Source organism: Ursus americanus, chromosome 28 (assembly GCF_024610735.1).
Source record: "Ursus americanus isolate L20-20 chromosome 28, mUrsAme1.1.p, whole genome shotgun sequence".
Lineage (NCBI taxonomy): Eukaryota > Metazoa > Chordata > Mammalia > Carnivora > Ursidae > Ursus > Ursus americanus.
This window is the reverse complement of record NC_142154.1, coordinates 11,362,270-11,368,269: the sequence shown is the minus strand read 5'-3', so window position 1 is coordinate 11,368,269 and position 6,000 is coordinate 11,362,270.

The window sequence follows — 6,000 nt, the reverse complement described above, 5'->3', positions numbered from 1 at the left end:
AAAAGATGGAAAACGAAACAATTTCTTTTATAAGTCTAGCACAGCATTAAGAACAAAACCTTTTTAAAAAATGCATGTAGGAAAAAGGGAATAGACTGATTTCAATACGAAATAAAGATACAAAGACTCTAATTAAATTCTAATTCAATATTAGCACGTTGGATTCTACAGCAAAACAAAAGACCGTGGCAGCTTCTGGGGAGGGCGCCCACTCCTGCCATTTGCCACAGCAAGGAGGCAGGCACCTCCTGGGGGCCATATGGGGGGCCTGGTGCCTTGCCCAAGAGGACAAGGGTTCCCCAGTTTCCCCAAAAAAACTCCTCTGTGTGCCCAGGATTATCAGCTCTCAGAGGGTGAGCGCTGACAGCCAGGTAGAAAAAGAGACACCAGGACCAAGTGACAGAAGGAAGATTACTGTCCTCTCTCTGCTCCCCGTCCCAATGCACTGAAGGAGCTGCCCCGAAATGGAGGGGACAGTGGGGGACAGTTATGGGACCAAGAGTCAGAGGTCCCTGCTTGTGTCTGTGAGGAAGAAGGCAAAGCAGCAGGATTTAAACTGAATTTGAGATCGAAGTATTAAACCGGGCTGGATATTGGTAACTCAGGGGGACCAGAAGGCCACTGCAGGTGCAGACAATCCCAGAGTCTGGCTGAAAGAAGTGCCCGACAGACTGGTCATATTTTTTCTTCCTTTTTTTTTTTAAAAATTGTCTATGGTTTCCTAGTTTTCCACAGCAAGCATATATTGCTTTTAGAAACAGAAAGAAAATGTTCAGATGAAAACTGACACTGGGGTGTGTATGGCAAGCAAAAGTTCGCTGTTTAAGGGGTGTGTGAAGGAAGGGGTGATATTATACCCAGGGAAGACTTGGAAGGCACTTACCACGTATCTAGAGAGCTACCCTTTGTAACCGGCAACTCCATGCAAATGTAAGCTAGAAATAATAATGTCATAATTGAAGAAAGGATGGGCTTATTCTGGGATCTTGCCAATGCCAGAACAAGGGTCACTGATTTCCAACCTCAGGGGTACAGATTTCAGTCCCACGTGAGGACACTTTCTATCCGCTGGGGCAGCCCAGCCTGGATCAGCTGTCCGTCCACATTCTGCACTAAGCCATATTACCAGCTTCTAAAGAGCGGCCTCAGTGGCCCGTCCACTGCCAGCATGCTAGGATTCCTGCCTACCTTAGCTGGCCGGAGCCGGCTATTTAATGCTAAATCCAGCCGAGAAGGGCAAACCTGTAGCTGGCATCATCAGCAAAGAGTGTGAGCCAGAGATCGGCGCCAGCTCACCTACCCGAGGCTGTGTATTTAAAATATTCACTGTGGGGGCTCCTCATTGGCTCAGACGGTGAAGCGTCTGCCTTCCTCTCAGGTCCTGATCCCAGGGTACTGGGATCGAGCCCCACATCAGGCTCCCCGCTCAGCAGGAAGCCTGCTTCTCCCTCTTCTTCTGCTCCTCCCCCCGCCCCACTCATGCTTGCATGCGATTGCTGTCTCTCAAATAAATAAAATCTTTAAAAATAAAATAAAATAAAATAAAATAAAATAAAATAAAATAAAATAAAATAAAATAAAATAAAATATTCACTGTGATATGCTTCTAAGAGATGTTATCCTAAAAAGCTAGCTTGGGGTCGTGAGGATGGATGGAGCATGGTAGGGGCTGGGGGTGGGTGGAAAGGCAGGAGAACCTAGGCTTTGGAAAAGTTTGGAAGGCAAACTCGCCCTTCTCCCCAGAGATGGGCAGCAGGGCCAGCCAGCGTGCCCATGGCTGGAGATGAGCCCAAGCCCAGTGCTGCTGGGAACACTCTTCTCTGAAGCGAAACTCAGGGCATCACGCCCCGCTGAGTAGCCCCTGGACCAGATCCGAAGCTTGGCCTGCAGAGGCCCAGGGACCCTTCTTCCTTTATCAGCACTCGGAAAACAAGAGCCCTGGACCTTGCCTCAAAGTTCTCAACAAACAGCTCTCAGCCAAACCCTGGCCACCTTCCAGCGCAAAGGGAAGGGACCCGGCGGTCGTGATCGCCTCCTGCCCCCAGGCACCTCGGGCTTCCGCTGGCAGATCCTTCAGCAGAGGTCGCATGTGCCCAAGTGACCCTTGATTGCAAAGGACACGAGGAGGCGCAGCACAACTTTGTTTCCCTCTGTTCCTGACAATCAAGCAGGGAGATTATTCAGGAAGCCGAAGCAGCTGGAAATAAGCTGGACGTCACGTGTGCTGTAGAAAGGGTGACTCTGGTTAGCAGCTCAGGGTTAGGAGGGATCAAGCCACCGGAGTCTCCAAGACCATGGTGAGGGTGCCCTGGGTGCCCTGATGGGGCCTTGACAGTCACCAAGACTCAGCGCTAGTGCCTGGCTACCCGTCTGTCCGGTCTCAACAACTCCAGCCTCCCCTTCTCCAGCCACCACAGCGCCAAGCCTCCAACACGCCTGGGCCTGGGCCTGGGTCCAGACACCAGCTTTCTGCAGCAACCCCCCAATCACCCCTTCGATTTTCCTAAACAGCTCCTTGCCCATTCGAGATGCATTTGTGGCTCCCTCCCCATCCTCTCCTAGTGACTTGGGCATGCCCCTCTCCCAGCCTCGATGATGCTCTGTTGTCACTCCCTGCCTACGGCCAGGCTGCAGGCCCCTGGGGGTAGGACCTCTGTCTTCTCAGCTCTGCGTCCCTAGCACCAGGACCGACCCAGTTGACACTCCACAAGCCCGGCTGATGGAGGGGTAAAGCAACCCCCCACCCAGCTCGGCCATGTCCCTTTTTTCAATCATGCAGTGAACAGTACTCTGAAGCCAAAGTGACAACATTGGGCAGTGCTTAAAATCCTGATGGCCCACCACCCCTTTCGTAACTCTCTCAAGCACACTCTAGGCCCCATACATCAATCAAGGTGGACATGATTATTGTGCACTTTAGTTAATTGCAAACCCAATCAGCTCCCATAAAAAGCTGGCATTTTACATGGAGCTGAAACGGGCCGCTGGTTTTGAAAGTGCATGTGAGCGGTTTCCTGATGGGCAGAGGGACTTCAGGGAAATATTTATCGTGTTCACGAATGACATTCGAGCTATTGTCCGTGTTCCTTTTTATGGCATCGTAAAGATTACTTTTTACGGTCAGGCTGGCTGACATCTTCATCAAATGCCCTAATGTGCACGTTCACCGAAGGACCATTTGTGCCAACAAGGAACATGCAGCAACAGTCAACAAAGGTTTATTGAGTGCCTGCTATGAGCAGGGCACTGAGGAATGGGATCTGCCTCCAAAGCTTTCAAATCCGCTAAAAATACTCTCAATTTCACAAGCAATGAGGACAAAACGCATAGTCTGCTCTAGTCTCCCCCCTGGGGCCCACTGGGTGAAAATGCACCTAGAGTCGTCCAGGGAAAGAAAACCTCCCTTCATGGACCTTCCAGACCTCCTGCAAGGTTTTGTCTCCAGCTGGCTCTGGAGAACTCTCTGTGGTGTTCCTTCTGCAAGCCCTGTCTCTAAGCAGCTGAGCAATGCCGCAGCCCCGGGAACTCACCAGTCCAGACCCAGAGACTGGGGGAAATACGGACACTGGCCAATCCTCTTCTCCCCCCTTGTCAAAGTTCAAATGCACCTTCAAAGCAGAGGGAACGGCATGGTTAGTTAACCCCTGAATCCCCAGCCTTCCCTCCCAGGAAGGTTATGAAAATTAAAGATAATACACTTAAACCACCTAGAAAAGTGCAAGGCATGAAGTAGATACCCAAAAGAGGTTCATCTCTTTGCATTTCTTTGGGCCATGCAATGGCTAGACAAGCTCCCCCACCACCCCACTCCCCCCACTCAGCTACCATGCAGAAGTAGCAGAAGAGATAGAGACCAGAGGACCGACCAGGGGAGGAGCATATCAGAAGGAGACTCAGTGACAGACCAGGCAAGGGGAAGGGTTGGCCATCATGCTAAGGCTTCTAGCCCGGTGACCATGTGGATGGTGACACCATGGACACAGCCAGGACAGAGCCACACCTGCTTTGAGAGCTCTTGGTTCTGGCTTTTGCCATAACTTCTATGCCACCTCACCTGCCTTCCTCACTCACCAAACTCTGCCCCCCTTATAGCTGCAGCGCTTCCTCCTCCAGGAAGCCTTCCTTCCCATTAGAGAAGGAAACAATATCTCTCTCTCCTTTAGTGTTGCACTTGTCACAGCATTCCAATATCATTGGTTCCAATCCCTCCCTGTTAAGGGGGAACGATGTGCCCCGGTGCCTAGGACAAGAAGACAAGAAGTACTGAAAAAAACCGTGAATGAACGAAATGTACCCATCAGCATTCCAGCAGAAAACAGAATCCAGCCCGGTGGATCAGATAAAGAGACTCTCCCGAGGGAGAGTTTCAGAGGCGCTGGCAGGGTCTAGGGAGCAAACAGGGGTGCCGAGGCACCCAGAGCCAAATACCAAATGCTGGGTTGGGGGGCGCTGTTACCACCTCTGGGCGAGGGGAGGGAAGGCAGGGACAGGAAGGGAGCAGGGGAGGAAGAGATGCTGCCTTTGCCCATTCAAGGGGCAGGAGCAGAAGGGGCAGAGCGCATGCTGGTGCCCTCCTCCCCCTAATCTCCAGCCCTTGGCTCCCATCGGCTGCTGCTGCGGGCTGAGCGGTGCCCCACCCCCCACAAAATGTGTATGCTGAAGTCTTACCCCCCAGTAGCTCAGAATGTGACCAAAAGAGGTCATTAAAGGTAAGTGTGGGCATTAGGGTGGGTCCTAGTGCGACAGGACTGGTGTCCTTATAAGAAGAGGGAAGATGCAGGGAGAAGGAGGCAGCATCCGCAGGCCAACAAGAGAGACCAAGCAGAGGCCAGCTCTGCGGATACCCGGATCTCGGCTCTCCAGAACTGGGAGAGAAAATCCCGGCATGGTCTAAGCCTCCCGGTCAGGGTGAGTTGTTAATAGACCCGAGCAAGCGCCTACGACCACCCAGCTGGAACCCAGCAGACAACACACATGGCTAGACGGTCGTTCGGGGCCGGCCTCCTGGATGCCAGAGCAGAGCAGAGGAGCGCGGAGCACAAACGGGGCCTGGGGCAGGGGACCAAGGAAGAAGAGCCCATACACCACAAACCATGAGTTCCTATTGGATACTGAGCGCGCAGCTCGGAGGAGGCCCTTCTGAGCTCAGAACTCTGCATGACTTTGGAGCTTGGAGCTGCATCGGAGTGAAAAGCCTCCCACCTGAGCCAGGTCATCCCCTGGCAGAAGGGACACCACGGGTTCTGAGAGCCTCAGTAGACAGGAATAGAGAGATCACAGGAGAAGCAACACGCGCACATGGCTTACCCTGCAAGCCCAGGATGCAAACAGTGGCCGCTGGCGGGTCTCCTTCACAGACTCGGTGAGCTGGTGCTTCCAGAAGCCGTCCCCAAGTGCCATGAGCAGCACGGCGGTGCTCCCATCACGTCGGACCTTCCCCGTGTCCGACTGTGTGCTGCATTTCACGTACATCACCTCCTTCCATAATCCCACGATTTCCCGGCAGGAACTGCGCTCGAATTTGCAGGTAAAGAGACTGAAGGAAGCTCTAGAAAGCACCTTGCATGTGCCGGAGAGAATCTGGACTTTGTTCTTAGCACCGGATCCAAAATGCAGATTCCAGGGCCCCAGGAGAGGAACTGTAATTCAGCGGGGCTCCATAACGGTCGGGCCTCGCGGGGGCATGCGTGGGTCCTGGGATCGAGCCCCGTGTTGGGCTCCACGATCAGCACGGAGTCTGCTTAAGATTCTCTCTCTCCTTCTCCCTCTGTCTGTGGGCTCTTGCTTTCTCTAAAATAAATAAACCTTTTTTTAAAAAGTAAAAAATTTTTAAGTAAACATTTAATAACCAAACTGTAAGAGTCTGACATGCTATCTTGTAAGTAAATAATTATTAATTTATATGTCACACACACACTAAAACTAGCAGGACGGGAAGTTAATTTTTGTCCAGTCCCCCCAGGATGAAGTACCGCAGGTGGGGAAGCCGACACCAACTTT